Source organism: Macaca nemestrina, chromosome 14 (assembly GCF_043159975.1).
Source record: "Macaca nemestrina isolate mMacNem1 chromosome 14, mMacNem.hap1, whole genome shotgun sequence".
In the NCBI taxonomy this organism is placed as follows: Eukaryota; Metazoa; Chordata; class Mammalia; order Primates; family Cercopithecidae; genus Macaca; species Macaca nemestrina.
Window position 1 is genome coordinate 18493567 of NC_092138.1, and position 18144 is coordinate 18511710.

At 39.4% G+C, this 18144-nt stretch overlaps 1 long non-coding RNA gene across 1 annotated transcript in view; it reads left to right on the forward strand.

Annotated features, from left to right (window-relative positions):
* The window catches only part of LOC139358098 (uncharacterized), a 36241-nt gene extending 22810 nt beyond the window's left edge, over positions 1-13431 (forward strand). Inside the window, exons 2-3 of the long non-coding RNA XR_011612410.1 lie at positions 8402-8519; positions 13293-13431. This is a non-coding gene — a long non-coding RNA (uncharacterized lncRNA). The remainder of the gene's footprint in view (positions 1-8401; positions 8520-13292) is intronic.
* The last annotated feature ends 4713 nt before the right edge of the window (positions 13432-18144 follow it).

Genomic DNA, 18144 nt, shown 5'->3' on the forward strand with positions numbered 1-18144 from the left:
GAGGGCAAAGGATGATTTATTAATTATATATATGACATATAAAATCTGCTACAAGAAAATGGGATCAGGAGAGTTTTTTTTAACTTTAAGTAAAATAAGAACTTTACTTAGGTTCTGGGATACATGTGCAGAACATGCAGGTTTGTTACATAGGTATACATGCGCCATGGTGGTTTGCTGCACCTATCAACCCATCATGCATTAGGTATTTGTCCTAATGCTCTCTCTCCCCTTGCCCCCCATCCTCCAATGGGTCCCAGTGCATGATGTTCTCCTCCCTGTGTCCATGTGTTCTCATTGTTCAACTCCTACTTATGAGTGAGAACATGCAGTGTTTGGTTTTCTGTTCCTGTGTTAGTTTGCTGAGAATGATGGCGTCCAGCTTCATCCATGTCCTTGCAAAGGACATGAAGTCACCTCTTTTTACGGCTGCATAGCATTCCATGGTGTATATGTGCCATATTTTCTTTATCCAGTCTATCATTGGTGGGCATTTGGGTTGGTTCCAAGTCTTTGCTATTGTAAATAGTGCCGCAGTAAACATACGTGTGCATGTGTCTTTATAGTAGAATGGTTTATAATTCTTTGGGTATATATCCAGTAATGGAATTGCTGGGTCAAATGGTATTTCTGGTTCTAGATCCTTGAGGAATTGCCACACTATCATCTACAATGGTTGAGCTAATTTCCACTCCTACCAACAGTGTAAAAGCGTTCCTATTTCCCCACAGCTTTGCCAGCATCTATTGTTTCCTGACTTTTTAATAATCTCCATTCTAACTGGTATGAGATGGAATTTCATTGTTGTTTTGATTTGCATTTCTCTAGTGACCAGTGATGATAAGCTTTTCTTCACATGTTTGTCGGCCATATAAATGTCTTCTTTTGAGAAGTATCTGTTCATATCCTTCGCCTGCTTTTTGATGGGGTTGTTTGTTTTTTCTTGTCAATTTGTTTAAGCTCCTTGTAGATTCTGGATATTAGACTTTTGTCAGATGGGTGGATTGCAAAAATTTTCTTCCATTCTGCAGGAGAGATTTTTAAACACAGGTCTGATAAGATTCTTCTTGTTTTAAGATCCATTAGCTCTTGCTGTTAATGCAAAGGAATGTGCAGGATGTCTTGGAACATTTTATTTCAGTCAAGCAAACACAGCATGGGCACTCTTGCACATAAGGAGAAATAAACATGTTTATGCAATGCTCCAGGTTTTCAGAAGTGCCTTTAGTCACATTTTTCTTCATTAGCATTAGCCTGAAGCTCTTAGCATGAGCCCTGTGTGAACCCATGTGTAAATGCACAGATCCCCTTCCTGCACAGAACCCCTTGTTCTGCTTATTGTCCACACGTCTCCCCATAGCCACATGCCTCTTTTCTCTATCTCTGCCCCTGGAAGGCTGACTGGCAGCAAACAGCTACTTTGTTCTTTGACTTCATTGGGATTTATGATTAGAATGCATCAGTACTGTGAGGTTGGGGTATCTCCTCCTTAGGCTCATGCTGTCGGCATGCTGTCCGTTAGTTGCTTCCCTCCCTAGGTAGCCTTTCCATTAAGGAATGCAACCCAGCTTCCATTGACTGCTCCATCCTTTTCCCTTTGATCCCAAGAGTGACAATAACTCCCTGTTTGTGAGCCCTGCACCGCCCCCATTCCCGGAATTGCCCAATTCCTTGCTGATTTCCCTAAATCCTTGCCCACACATTTGTAAAGAGTCTATTAAACTCCCCTCAGCAGTTTACTTTGGGTGTGGTGTTTTCTGCTGGGTTTCTTATGTATTCCCTACATATAGCTTAGTCTTGTACACTACAGACAGAAAATTGACAGAAAATTCTGATAGATAAACATTTCTTCCACTCCAACACATTAAAAAACACCAACGAAACAAAAAAGGTATTTTTCTAAGTCCTACTGCCATAATGAGTAACTGTTTTTCTACTTATTTTAAATAACATGCACCAATAGCAGAAATGCAGTATTAACATAAATCTATGTGAAAGTGAAATTTACTCATGCTTTTATGACCCCACACACTAAACTTCTTTTATTTATTTTTTTGTTGTTGTTGTATACTTATAGGAAAGATACATTTTCTTTTATTTTTTATTTAATGTTTTTTATTATTCCATTGAGTGCATACAGTGTACCTTTGACATTTTTCTTCTCATGTATCATGAAGGTTGTACATTATTTTTATTTAGGGATTGTTATGAAATTTTATATAGAGCCAAATATGTTTCTTTGGAAACAGGGTCAAAGAATTCATTATTGGATTCAGATCTCATAATTGGAAACAAATTCACACATATCATACTGTTTAATTAGTGCATGCCAAAGTTTCTCTCTCTTTACTACTGTTGGAAGTAACTTCATTGATATCATGTTTTTATGCTCCCGGAAGTGGATTTCCTTATAACCTTTCTACCTGATCTCACGTGCCTTTAGATTTTGTTGAAACAATTCTACTACAGAATTATAAGTGTAAAGTGGGGAAAACGATTTCTGAAACATAGGCCAAAAAAGTTCAACTGTGAACTGAGAGAAAACAAAAGAAAAAATGCATTTTTTGGCGAGAATAAGTTTTAGTAATTTTTAGTATGGAGCACTATATTAGTCTGTTTTCACGCTGCTAATAAAGACATACTTGAGCCTGGGTGATTTATAAAGAAAAAGAGGTGTAATGGACTCACAGTTTCACATGGCTGGGGAGGCCTCACAATCATGTGAGGCAAAAGAGCAGAAGACATGTCTTACATGGCAGCAGGCAAGAGAGTGTGTACAGGGGAACTGCCCTTTATAAAACCATCAGATCTTGTGAGATTTATTGGCTATCATGAGAGCAGCAGGGGGGAAAAACCCACCCCCATGATTCAATTACTTCCCACTGGGTCCTTCCTATGACACGTGGGGATTATGGGAGCTACAATTCAAGATGAGATTTGGGTGGGGACACAGCCAAACCGTATCAAGCACATAGGTAAAAACATGGCCAGGTTAATTCCCTCTGCTGGGTTGACTCACAAGCTATTTGTGTCTTTGTGGAAGACCCTGTCTCTGTGCAAATTTCTAAGTTGGGAAGAGGCTTCACAACGATGCAGAATCCCAAACTGATTCTCATACATTTTTCTACTAAGTAAACATATTCCTGAATTTATCAGGAATAAACAAATTTTCTACTAAGTAAACATATTCTGAATTTCTGAGAAATTCTGAAATCACCCCCAAGTTGTCTAAAATGAAGCAATAAATTGGGACCACATTTCTTTAAATATATAATTAAAACTTATTTGTGGCTGGATGTGGTAGCTCATACTTGTAAACTCAGCACTTTGGAAAGCTGAGGTGGGAGGATCACTTGTGCTCAGGAGTTCAAGACAAGCTTGGGTAGTCTACATCTCTACATCTCTACAAACAATTTAAGATATTAGCCAGGAATGGTGATGTGTGCCTATAGTTTCAGTTACTTGGGAGGCTGAGGTGAGAAGATTGTTTGAGCCCAAGAGTTGAAGCCTGAAGTGAGTTATGATTGTTCCACTGCACTCCAGCCTCAGCAATAGAGACCCCATTTCTAAAAAAATAAAGCAAAACCAAACTTACTTGTAATAACATATTCTTATCTATTAGTTTGCTACATGTCTTAAACCAATAATCACCAATGTGACTATTATTTTTTAGATCCTATATTGTCTAGAGTATTGCTACTCAAGGAATGGTCTGTAGACCAGCAGCATTGACATCATCTGAGAACTCTATAGAAATGCAGAATATCAGGCCCTACACAGATTTCTAAATCAAAATATGCATTTTAACTAGATTCCCAGGTGATCTGTTTGCATATTAAAATTTAAGAAGCACTGAGTGTACCCATATTTGTCTAATAAATGTGTTTCCTACTTATTTTCAGACATTTGGATCATAGATACATAAAGGGATGTTAGAAATGATCTAACCCTGCATTTCCCCCTGTGTATTCCATGGACAATCATTGCATAGAATGTCAGTAGGGGTTATACTGAAAAAGTGCAGGAAATGCTACTGGTTAAATAATGCAAATAGTTTTCTTATTACTGGTTTCTCAGAATCTTTAATAAGCTGATGTGCATTGTGACTCTCCAGGGAAGGGGGATGAGATACAAAACAGTGAATGTATTGCAAAACATGTGAACATGGGACATTATTTTCACCAGATATTTTACAAGACTAGTGTACCTATCTTAGTCTGTTTGGGCTGCTACAACACAACACCTTAGACTGGGTCACTTATAAGTCATAGAAATTTATTTCTCATAGTTCTGGAGGTTGGAAAGTCCAAGAACAAGACACCAGCAGATTTGGTGTCTTGTGAGGGACCTCTGCTTCCAAGAGGCAACTTGTTGCTGTGTCCTCACATGGCAGAAGGATGGAAGGACAAAAGGGCAAAAAGGATCAAACCAGATCCCTTAAGCTCTTCTATAAGGGCACTAATTTCATTCATGAGAGTGTAACCCTTATGACTTAATTACCTTCTAAATTCCTCACCTTTTAATACTATTGCCCTGGAGATTAAGTTTCAATGTATGAGTTTTGAAGGCACACACACATTTAAACCACAGCAGTACCCTTTGATACATTTTGAAAAATATTCAGTTAATATGAATATCTCACTTAATAGACTCATATTTTTAAATTTCATCTTATTATTTGACAAATATAAGGTAATCTACTCTAACTTCTTGTTGATTTTTAATAGGAATGTGACTGCTGCTGTACTGGTTATAAAAATAGACCCAAACTGTAATGTGTTGTTCATATGAGTCCAGGGGTTTTCTAGGGTGAGAAAGTAAGTGGGTGTCATGTACTGTGAATGTCTGGGATCTTATCCTACTTGCAAGCCTACTACAAATTAGCCCATAATAGTTTCATGGAAGTTGGCAGAAGACATGAAATTCTTGGGTCAGAGACAAATGACTTTATTACTCATGCCATAGAAAGCAACATAAGCTTCATGTTTATATCAGTTACCCCACATCTCTCAAGTCCCACAGGAGCAATATGGATTGTCCCTGGTGAGTGTTGCTCATGGAGAGAGATTATGCCAAAGCTAAGGATCCTGGAGCTTAGAGAACCCACAACTTTTAAATGAGCTGCAAGCATAGCTGCCTTTTGCCCTATAGAGAGATACCATCTTTATTATATGGTACAGTAAACAAATCTGTCCTTTGCTTCCAAGGGAGACCCTATCTATCTTTCAAGGTTGTTCACTATACAAACTTTCTTGAAAAGACAGCCCAGAACAAAGGGATTCAATGCTTTCTTTTTAAATAGCCTTGATTCAAGAATTGCAGGGATTGAGCACTTTTACTCATAAGGTGTGCAAAAAAAAAAAAAAAAAAAACAGCAATAACAACAACAAAACAAAAAACCTGAGAGACCCATGGAGAATTGTATCCCAAATTTTCTAGGGGTGAGAAAGGGAGTAGGTGTTCTGCTGCATGAAGTTATTCAGTAATTCAGACTGATAGTGAGTCTACCATGTTCAACATATGGCTTCTAAAGTCACTCTGGCTATATTTGTTGAGGTAGGAGTGGAGTTCATCATTCCTGACAACTGGAAGGGCAAGAGTTTGGCAGTGCATACATGTGAGGGTTCATGAGCCAGGTTTGGAAGTGGTGCATACCACTTGCTAACACTCTATTGCCTAGAACATGGCCACATCTCATTGCACAGGAGAAGGGGAAATGTAGCTTAGCTCTGTGCACAGGAGGAAGGGGAGAACAGGTTTTGAAGGCCACTCTACAGTCTCTACAACATTGCCAATTTTGGTGACTTAGCTATTAGTTTCTCTGTTTTCATCTCAGGTGAAAAAGTGTAAACATACATATAAATGCCTTGGAGTGGGGCTTTATATCTCACAGTGTCACAGAATTTGGGGACTAGAAGGGCCCTTAGAATCATTAGTTCTAGCCATCTTTCCCTCCTTACACCTCCAGTCATTTTAGAGGGGAAGAAGAAACTGAAACTCAAAGAAGTTAAATGGCATAGCTTCATAGCTTACTAAACACAGATGGTTAGTCAGCTGAGTTGAGATTTTCAGATCTCTGTTCCACTACATTTTGACCTAGATCAAACTTGCAAGGTCACAGGACCATTTTGTATTTTAAATTATCATTCCCGAACTACCTGTTTTTTATTTTTGGATTTTTTATTTTTTTTTTCAAAATAGGGTCTAATTTTGTCACCTAGGCTGGAGTGCAGTGGCACAAACATGGTTCACTGCAGTCTTGACCTCCCGGGCTCAAGCAATTCTCTTGCCTCAGCCCCCCAAGTAGCTGGGACTACAGGCGTGTACCACCATACCCGGCTAATTTTTTTTTTTTTTTTTTTTTTTTTAGGGACAGGGTTTCACCATGTTGCCCAGGTAGTCTCAAACTCCTGGGCTCAAGTGATCCATGCACCAGGGCTTCCCACAGTGCTGAGATTACAAGTGTAAGCCACTGCTCTCAGCCTATATTTGAAATTTTGATTGTTGAGATTTCTTAAATCTTCGAAAATCTATGTATATTGTTTGTTCATTTAGGATTTGTTGAACCCTACTATGGCAGACATTATTCTAGTTGTGGGAAATACAGCTGGGGATGGGCAAGGCAAAGGTCCCTGTTCTTATGGAGCTAGCACTGAGGTGAGATTCCAGAATATTTAGAATGTGATTGACTTTCCAACATGAGAGACATAATGGCTAGTTTATGATATAAATAGTTACACATGGATTCCAAAAACTTATACTTATTGTCAGCTTAAGTCAGATAGCATAGACCTTAACAGCTCTTAAGTTTCTTTACTGTTAGTTCATAGCAAGATTCTCTTTGTGTTTAATATAACTAACCTTTCAAAATAAGTCCTATGCATTACTTCTATAACAAATGAGTTATTATTATTATTTTGTTGTTGACTTTAGGTTAACGGGTTTTATTATGTTAAAGACAGCTTTATTTCAAGTCTCAAAACAGATTGGAAAATTTTTAACAGAAATCTCATTCACATGTTTTGATTTATCAAAGCATTTTATGTTTACTTAAAAAAATTCTTTCTGTTCCCTAGAGAAGCCCGTAATGTACTCAGTACAAATTGAACATCAGAAATATAATGTAGTCAAATGACAGAATAAAATTCAAGAGAAACTGCTGAAGCTTTGCTCTTTGAAAGAAAAATCTGTGTTTCTGTGTTACGTTGTGTGTATATATTATGGAAATATCTGAAAGATACACAGCACCCATGCACAAAAATATTGTTTATGAAGAAGTATATATAATGCAGTTTATTGAAAAAGATTTCAATTTAAAGTAATAGTGCATGAAATAAGCATAGTGTGGCATGTTGCAAAGTGGTCTGAATCGCAAGTCCCAAGAATTAGGATCTAATCTTGATGGTGCTTAAAAAATTACACAATATAAATATTTACATAGCATTTTATGGCATAAAAAGCTTTTTTTTTTTTTTTTTTTTTTTTTTTCATTTAACAATAGCTAGCACTTACTGAGCACTTACCATGTACCAGACATGGTGATGTTATTAATTCCTACAACGCCTCTATGAGGTAAGTGTCTACTCCCTCTTCAACACTCCACTCCCCAACCCCACCCTCCCTGACCGCCCCCCGAGGAAATCAGGACGCCCCCTCATCCCAAACAGGGATACTGAACAGTGCCACTGTCTGCCACCTGTACATTGTTCCCTCCTTCCAGGACTCAGTTCTGGTATACAGTGCTGACTAGTTGGTGGATAGTGAAGGCCACCTAGGTACACAGCCATATTATTAATTATTATTATTATTTACATTAACACTTTTTTTTTTTTTTTTTGAGATGGAGTCTCACTCTGTCACCCAGGCTGGAGTACAGTGGTGCAAGCTCGGCTCACCGCAACCTCCGCCTCCCAGGTTCAAGCAATTCTCCTGCCTCAGCCTCCTGAGTAGCTATGATTACAGGCACGTGCCACCAAGCCTGGCTAATTTTTTGTGTTTTTAGTAGAGACAGGGTTTCACCACATTAGCCAGGATGGTCCCAATCTCCTGACCTTGTGATCTGCCTGCCTCGGCCTCCCAAAGTGCTGGGATTACAAGTGTGAGCCACCACACCCAGCCTAAAACATTTTTTTAAATGAAGGAGTCTTGCTATGTTGCCCAGTCTGATGTGGAACTCCTGGGCTCAAGCAATCCTCCCACCTCAGCCTCCCCAGTGGCTGGGACTACACAGACACACCATCATGTCTTGCTCTTTTTTAAAATTTCAGTGTCTCGTCAGGGTCAACAGGAGAATTAAACAGGCCCAGAGTTCCCCCAAAGTTCTCAGGCATTCATGCTTAGGTTACATATTTTACAAACCTCCCCAAATCCCCTTTTTATTATCTCTTTTGACTTCACCCAGGTGGAAGCCCAGAGGCAGTCTATACCCCGACTCAACTGGCTGGTCCTCAGTGCTGCCTGCTTCCGTGCCCAACTTAGAACTACACATCTGCTGCCTCCTGGTAACATGTCATTATAAGGTAGGGAGTGGGTTTCAGTTCTTGGTCACATTAGTATTATTATTCATAGAGACAGAGAATCTCACTCTGTTGCCAGTGCTGGAGTGCTTTGGCAAGATCACAGCTCACTGTAGCCTCAACCTCCTGGCCCAGGTGTTCCTCCTGCCTCAGCCCTCCAAGTAGGTGGGACTACAGGTGCGCCACCATGCCTGGATAATTTTTTTTTTTTTTTTTTTTTTTTTAGAGATGAGGTTTCACCCTCTTTCCCAGGCTGGTCTTGAACTCTTGAACTCCTGGGCTCAAGTGATCTGCCTGCCTCAGCCTCCCAAAGTGCTGGGATTTGAGCCACCACCTTGGTCACATTATTGACAGCAGTACAACCTTTCCTGGGAGGTAACCCCAATTTTATTTTGTTTGCTCACAAGTACGTGCAAACTGTTTTTATTTTCTTGGTCTAAATTGTGCAAAGATTGAAGTATTTACCTCCCATTATATCTTCACTTTCCTTTTTTCTCCCATCTATAATGTTTACTGGATGCTAGCCTGATAACCTTCACTTCTGTCAACTTACTTCTCAATTACCTTTGAACCTCTCTTCTGTCATGTTTTCCCCTTTAGTAAGTGCGATCATACTACATTGATTCTAAGATGCATGTTCTTCACATTTTAATGTCTCTGAAATCAGCCTGCATTTCACAGTGGTTGACATCTTACAATAAATTCTAGCACTTAAAAAAGTTGTTAGTAGAACATAAAATAATTGTGCATTTCAAGCAGCCCAGGGCTTCTTAGATTTGATGGAATAAAGCTAATGCAATCATAAGGTCTGCAGTTTAGAGACACCAGTTGACTTGCCCAAGATCATGCACTGGGACAAGGTAAAGCTGAACAGGACGCATCCTCAAGCAGGCTGACTTCAGAGCCCTTGCTTTGTGCTCTGCACTATAGTGGGGGAAGCGACTTTCGGAGAGGCAAGGGCACTTTGCTGCCATGTGACAGCATCAGAATTTGAATCCAGAGCCCTTTCTCACTACTATATTTGTTTCTGTGACCTCAAGGATACAGGAATTTGGTCTAGAAAATCTCTAAGGTTTCTAATTTGAAATAAAGCCAGTTTTATTTTTAAATTCATCAATTTTTAAAAATACATTTTCTAGTGCAGAAAATATACATGGCACAATTTAAATTAAAAATTTAAACTTAAAAAATAAATTAAATGTAAATAAAAAATTTTAAAAGTAGCAAAGGAAAATAAGGAAAAGTAATTTTTCCAACTCGTGCCCCAGCCACTCACTCCTACTCCCTAGAGGTAAACACTGCTACAACTCTTCTTGTGCACATTCTAGAGGCATTCTATGCATATAAAGCAAATATGTACATATGGCATTTTAAAGTTATCAACCGTACGTTCACACCAGTATCTCTAAGCCCAATCAGTCCCGTAACAGGTCTCATTCTAGTTTTCTCCCACTCCAAATTTGTGACTCCCATCTTCAAAATTTTCCTCAATGTATTTTCTTATTTGATCAATTCCCATGTGCATAAACAATCTCTTGGGTCATTGTCCCTCTCTTTTTGGGATGTTCCTGGCATCTTGCTTGGCTCTGGCACCCCACGCTAACCTGCTGCCCCCTCTGCCCCTTTCCATGTGAACGCCCTTCCCATCCATACCGGGCTCAGACAAATAGTTGGCAGATAAAAGATAGACGTCCAATTAAATTTGAATTTCAAATAAGGATGTCTCAAATAATGCATGGGATATACTTGTACTAAAAATTATTCACTGTTTATTTGAAATTCAAATTTTAACAGGGCTTCCTGTATTTTTATTTGCTAAATCTGGCAACCTTACATGCTGGGCCACCCATCACCACCATACCTTAGTGCAGAACCCTCTTCATCTCACTGGAGGTTTAACATGTGAAACTGAGTAGTCCTCCTTCCCACTGTGTCTTGCTCGGCCCTGCCTAATAGCTTTTGGGCTGAAGTGTTAGGGAAGGGATTGAAAGGACAGGGAAAGGGAGAAGGAGAATGTGGGAAGGGTAAGAAGGAAAGAGGGAAGGAGACAAGAAGAAAAGTGAGAGGAAGAGGAAGAATGCATTACATTTTTAAAATCTAGATTTATGAAAATGCAGTTTTTTACTTACCTAAACTATATACAGTGTAATGATTTTAAAAACCCCACAGAGCCAGGCAGATCTCTTGAGATCAGGAGTTTGAGACCAGCTGGGGCAAGATGATGAAACCTCATCTCTACAAAAAACACAAAAAATCACCATGTGTGGTGGCTCATGCCTGTAGTCCCGGCTACTTGGGGGACTGAGGCAGGAGGATTGCATGGGTCTGGGAGGTGGAGGCTGCAGTGAATAATGATCTCACCACTGTACTTCAGCCTGGGTGACCAAGTGAGACCCTGTCTAAAAATAAATAATAATAATAATAATAAATTAATTAAACCCCACATGGACAAAAATGCCACCTAAAGTCAAGGAATGTGAAATTACAACAAGCCTAGGTCAGCTGATACTAAGTTAACTAAGTCAATAGAAACTATACTGGTGAGGTAAGTTTGAAAATTTGGGAGGGTTATGAAGTTCTGCTTTGGGCAAAATCTTTTCTTGATGTTTACTACCTCCTTATTCAGAAAAACAAACAGCAACAACAACAACAAAAACCCCAAAAACAACAATCTCTTATGTAGCAAAAAAAAATCTTGGGGGAACTAGCCTTCTTTTGATGATTGTAATGTGGGAACATATGCAGTATAAATAACACAGAAAGACTTTAAAGACTCCTCATGCAAACCTTGTCCACTTTATAAGTTGAGTATTACCTTTCAGAAAGGAGCAAAGATGAAACATTGGGTTTAAATGATTCCTTTGGTCAAAAGCAGCATCTTGGCTTTTTACATACTTATTATCTATAGATAAAACAATAAATTGCAAAGCACAGGTACATTCAAAGTAAGTGCTTTTCCAGGGTGGTGGTGGTTTTGTTTTTTAATTTTTTGGTTTTGTTTTCTCTTTGTTCTAGCCCAAAGTAGACAAAAGCAAGTGAAAGCATTCAAACAAATCATTCGAAGTTGGAAACAGGGTTTGATGGGTCATCTATAGCATGTAGAAATATTTATGAAAAATATGAGGAGAGGTCTGCAGGGAGCACAGTGGGGCGATTCCTTATAAAATCACCTGAAGTGCTGGGGGTAAGTGATGTAAACATCAGGGAGGCTGGAACTCACTTGAAAAGGCATCCAAGGCAAGATGCATGTGGGCAGATCACATGCTTCCAGGCATTCTGTTGCATGCAGAAAAGTGGGATGCTCCTTTAGAGCCTCCCTCAGAGGAGATACTATCTGAGCACAGGCAAATATCTGAATATCACCTTTTGGGCCACAGTGAGGAACTCAAGGAGTTGAAATGGTTTCTGGAGAAAAAAAAAAAGCTCAGAGATACAAGATTTTCCTTTAAACTCAACCCTCATATTTCTGTGCTGTGAGTACTTTGGACCCTGGTGGAAAGGAAATAGCCGGGAGCTTCCTCTGCCCTGTCCTCTGTCTCAAGACATCTGTAGAAGAAAGAGGAGTGTGAGATAAAAAATGTGGACTTTCAAGCCCAACAGAATCTGACTTCCAAGTTTTGTTTCCTACATAGTAGTTGACCTAGGGCAGAGGGCAGGTTACTTAATCCTTTTTTTTTTTTTTTGAGATGGAATCTCACTCTGTCCCCGAGGCTGGAGTGCAGTGATCTCGGCTCACTGCAAGCTCCGCCTCCCGGGTTCACGGCATTCTTCTGCCTCAGCCTCCCGAGTAGCTGGGATTACAGGCGCCCGCCGCCACACCCGGCTGATTTTTTGTATTTTTAGTAGAGACAGGGTTTCACCGTGTTAGCCAGGATGGTCTCGATCTCCTGACCTCGTGATCCGCCCACCTTGGGCTCCCAAAGTGCTGGGATTACAGGCGTGAGCCACCGCACCCGGCCACTTAATTCTTCAATAAGTGTTTCTTCTTCTGTTAATACCACCCTGCTATGCTATGCTAAGAGATAAAATAGGACAGTGTTTCTGAAATGTGGTTCCTGGGCCTGCAGCGTCAGCCTATCAAGGGATCTTGTTAGAAATGCAAATTATTCACCCCACTTTAAACCTGTAGAATCAGAATCACTGAATCTATGGTTTAATGAGCCCTCCAGATGATTCTAGTGCATTCTAAAATTTGAGGACCACTGTAAAAGGAAAAGCCACTGGCATAGAGCTGATGAACAAAAAATGGTAACTGCCTTTTTTTTTTTTTTTTTTTGACAGAGTCTCACTCTGTTGCCAGGCTGGAGTGCAGTGACACGATCTTGGCTCACTGCAACCTCCGCCTCCTGGGTTCAAGTGATTCTCCTGCCTCAGACTGCTGAGTACCTGGGACTACAGCCACGTGCCACCACACCCAGCTACTTTTTGTATTTTTAGTAGAGACAGGGTTTCACCATGCTGGCCAGGCCAGGATGGTCTTGATCTCTTGACCTCATGATCCACCCTCCTTGTGCTCCCAAAGTGATGGGATTGCAGGTGTGAGCCACGGTGCCCAGCCAGTAACTGCCCTTCTAAGCATGCTCCTTCTTCATTTCCTGTCTTCCCCTATTTATATGACTTTCCCTCTATTTTTTATTATTGGAATATATTAGTGTTGCCCTCTGTCTTCTGTTATAAAGAGAGAGGAGCTGAGAGCAGACCTTGGGGAGAGGCTGGGCTGCCACAGTTAGACCCATGCCTCAGGGACCCAGACACTCACTTCATGATGCTTTATAGGTCTCCAGGATTCCTGTGAAATACCACCCTCACTGGACCCATGCATGAACCCACTAACTTCTGGAAACTCCAAAGGAGAGGAGAAGACAATGTACAGTGAAATTTTTCTTTGTCTGGCAGGCCCCATTTGGATTTGTGACATTTTCTTTCTTTCCAGTCTATCCTCCTCACTGCAGTCAGATCATGTTTCTGAATAAAAAGTATCTGATTCTCTCATTACTAAAATACTCTGTAACCTCCCTAAGATTTTGCCCATAATATTAGGTAAAACTCCTTATCATAGCATGTAAAGCCCTTCTCAGTCTGGTCTTGAAAGACCTCTTCAGCCTTGTTTTACTTGTCTCTGTTTACTGTTGCTATTACAGAATAGAGATTAGGTAATTTATACAAATGAAAGTTTATTTGGCTCATGGTACTGGAGGCTGGGAAGTCCAAAAGCATGGCGCTGACATCTGGTGAGGGCCTTCTTGCCGCATTATCCCATGGCAGAGAGCAAGCAAGCATGTGAGACAGAAGGAAGTGGGGCCAAACTTACCCTTTTATCAAGAACCCACTCCCTCAATAACTAACCAACTCCTAAGATAACAGCATTACTCCATTCATGAGGATGTAGCCCTCTTGGCCTAATCACCTCTTAAAGACTCCACCTCTTAATAGTGTTATAATGGCAACTAAGTCTCTAACACATGAACTTTGAGGGGAACAAACTCAAACCACAACAAGCCTCATTGCCCATTTCCTGCCATCTTTCTTCTTCCCATTTCCAACACACATGGGTACACATGCACATGCATGACTTGTCCCTGTGGGAAAGCAAGTGGTGAGCAAAACACCACTGGTGGATATTACCCTTGAGCTGGTCATGAGGAGAATAGAGAAAGTATTCCAGGCAAGAGGAACAGAGATGTGAAACAGCATGGGGAACTACAATGTGGCATTATGAGGAGCTTTTTGTTCGTTTGTTTTTGTTTGCTTGTTTTTCTGAAAGTGAAATTTATGAGGTAAGGTGTAAAGACAGGTGGTCCTGGAAAAGAAAGCTCAGGTCAGGCCTGGGAAAGTCTTTAGTGATATGCTAACCAAGGTGCCCAGCAAAAACCAAACAGCATACTCATATGCAAGTTTCAACACATTGCAGATTGTCTAGTGGTTACATTAGATTCTTTTTGTTCAGGTCTTGAATAAAAGTAGGCATATTATCTTTGTCAAATAGCTGAAGAAACTGAGACTCAAAAGGTAAATCATTGACTCATGGGATATTTCCATTATAAGATGCTGAGGATAGGATCCACAGCATCCTATCCTCAGCCATCACTGTGCTCCCAATCACGACACTGTTCTGAAGCCAGGGCTTTCCCTGGCCCTGAAGTAGCAATTAACTTCAAATTTGGACTACGGCTCTAGATCTGACTCAAACCCTCTTCATGGAGGTCCTCAATTTAGATGAGTTACTTTCTTAACCTTAAGATATTTGTTTCCTTATACTTGGTGTCTTAATTATTTGTTATTATTTATTCCCTAACAACACTGGCTAGGAACATTCTGAGATTTGGGCATTTAGTTTTTCTGTAGATCCCCTTGATAAATTCTTGGTGGACAGCCTCCTCTGTCTGAATAGCTAGTATCAATATCCACAAAGGCCCTTTATGCAATTTGTCAGTTCTGTAAGTGTCAATTTCGTAGAGTGGGTGTCTTTAGTGGCCTCCACTTATGTTTGAAAAAATTTTAACGAATGCTTTTACTTCGGAATTCTTTCCTGAAAATATGTGGCAAAAACAATCTTGAAAATAATATTTTGTTCTTTAAGAGTTGGGCTATTGTTCCCTCTCTTTCAGGAACTGGTTTACAAAACTTATATCCAGGGAAGCACAGTGAAACCTTAAAGTGTAGGAAAAAACCCAGAGGAATCAGTGTGTCAAACTGCAAACTAGACTTATTTGAAGTCACCATAACAATGACAAAATTAATATATTAATAGCAACCCTAAGGCTGATAAGTTATTTTAGTAAAGTGTCTAAAAGTTTGAAGGATTGCTTTTCCATGTTGGAAAAATGATTATATATACCTTGGGGAGAAAAAGGTCTATTAATTGCCTCCATTTGAACATTATCAATATTAAGACATACATTAAATTAGAAAAAGTTTTAAATTAATTAACTTCAGCCTGGTAAATTCTCAAACTTTTATGTCCTTTGAAGGCAAAGATTATGGTTGTATTCCTTGAAATTATACAGAGCTCTGTCTATAGTAGTGAATCTAAAAATAATTGTTGAATCAATGAATGAAACATTATTAAATCAGATCAATCAACCTAAAAATAATGTTCACAAACATGTCATCATGTTTTGTTCTGCACTACGTATTTCGGAACATTGTTTCCATTTAAAATTGGTTAAAATAATTTGTACTTCTAGATATTTATTTTTCAAATAAAGTAGCAATTGTGCAAAATAGCATAATTCCAGAAATAGTCATTGCAGCATAGCTTGCAATAGTGTAAGATTGAAAGCAATCTGAATTCCATCAATAGAGAACCAGTTATTTCTGTATAATGGAATACTATGCAACCATTACAAAAAATTGGCATCCCAATATATCTGATTGGTTTATATGGCTAAAGTAATTTTATTCCTCTTGGCCTGTGATTGATCTAAGAGTGGGCATGTGACTCAACTCTTGCCAGTGAAGTGTAATGGGAGGGCTAGCAGGGAGGGCTTTCTTTCCTGAACAATAATGCAAACTTGCTTGAGGAGGGGGCCTCTTAATCACCTCTCTCCATCCATGTAGATAATGCCTAAAGGTACAACAGGCTTTTACAATTGCAAGCAAGAAGATAAAAGCCAACTTTCAAGAATGGTAGCATGAGAAAACAAGATCTAGGTCCCTGATTCATCCCTGAACTGCTGACTCAATGCCAGCAACCACCAACTTCAGGGATTCTGTTGTAAGAGAAGAATAAAATGCCTATTTGTTTGAATCTCTGTAAGTCAGGCTTTCTGTTATCTGCACCTTGATTAAAGAACTCTATTCCACAGTCTCAATCTCTACTGAGAAAAGATCATTGCTAGTATTATATTCTTCACTGCAAAATAGGAACTGCAGAATTTAAGGAAATAGGTAAGGAATCTCTTTTAAAAGACAACTAAGTAAACGAAAGTATAAAGCAGTATCTACATGTTATTTTTGTATTTACAAGTGATTAAATAATATATTCATATTTTCTTGTATCTGCATAAAGAAACACCTTAAAGGATACACACACACACACACACACACACACACACACACACACACACAACTAAATAACTAAGGAGCAGGACAGAGGGAAACAGGATGAATTGGGAATGAAATTCCCTAATTGTGTGGGAATTAGGAATAAAAAGTAAACAGGAAATAGAGAAGTGAACTCATTACAAAAAAACTGAAATTTGTGCTTACAGAAAACACTTTTTTGATAAAACTACATTTTAATGCTATTTACTGACTCAGTGATTTTAGTCAAATCACCTAAATTCTCAGGGTCTAATTTTCTTACCTACAGGATGAGAAGTCATCGTTTTCTAATTAGACCTTTTTCATTTTGAAAGCTATACAACTCTGTGATGTATCACTCAATTATGTCATCCTATACAATGTTAAATAGTTACATTTAATAACTTGAATTGAACAATTCAAGTTAAATAATTCCAATTTGAAGTTCTTATCTGGACAACCTTATAGTGAGTTGTTGGTGGAGCATTTGGAGACAGCCTGGGAATGGATCACATTAAACATTTCTGACCGTTTCCATTACGAAATGTTAAAACTTAATACTTCAACCTTGATACTTCAACCCTTGTCTGCCATTTCTTATTTCTTTGCTCTGCTTGACTTTTTATTTTCTCCATAGCAGTTGTATCTTCTAACATCCCCAATAATTAACCTATTAATTGTGCATTATGTAAGTGATTTCTCTCACCACACTACAGACTTCACGAGGGTGGGGAATCTTTGCTTTGTGCATATCAAGTACTTGGCACAGAGTAAACGTTCAACAAATATTTGCTAAATGAGTGAATGAATGAAGTCATGGTAGCACACCAGATCCGTTTGAATGTCTAAACAAGCTTTTACCACCGTGTGGGAAGAGCGGTCTGGAAAGATAGCAAATCATCAGTTTTCACATTTGGATGGTTGAATGGTTTGTTAGGAAAACACACAGAATCATAGTTTGCTTTTTCCTGGCTCATCTTTTATGACAGAAACTTATGAAGTAAAAGTAGGCATCTTAAGGACTCAATACAAGAAAACAAATCTAGATATTTATTAAAAATAGAGTAGCCTGTTATTAAATTAGTGTTAACCCAAGCATGCTTGGGTGCCTAGACTCTGTAGACCTGAGAATAGGCAACTTTAAGGCTTTACTTCTAGGTCTCAGAACTGAAGAGCTCTCACCCTTAAACAGAGAAACTCAGTCCTTCTGTTTTTTGGGGTCTCAGTTCAGGTTTCCAAGAAAGGTGTTCTAGTTTGAAATGCATACCCCAGCTTTGCTGCTCCCCTGCCTGCCTCTGCTGCAGCTCTTTCTCAGCTTGTCCTTCTTGGTGGCTGAGTGCTGGACTGCTCCAATGCCTGCTGGCTCTTGATATCCCCTCTGGCTGCCCAGGCAGTTGTGCTGACCTTCTCTACCTTGAACATGATTGACGTGACTGCTTTCCCCACCGTGATCCGGGTAGTACCTTCTCCCTCTTACATCCCCTATTCAGTGGCAGTGAGACGGAGAGAAGGCCACTCAGCAGAGTTGCTGGAATCTTCGGTTGTTTTTCTTTCAGATTTGCAATTTAGTTTTCATCTTCCCAGAGCAGAGAAACACTTTCTC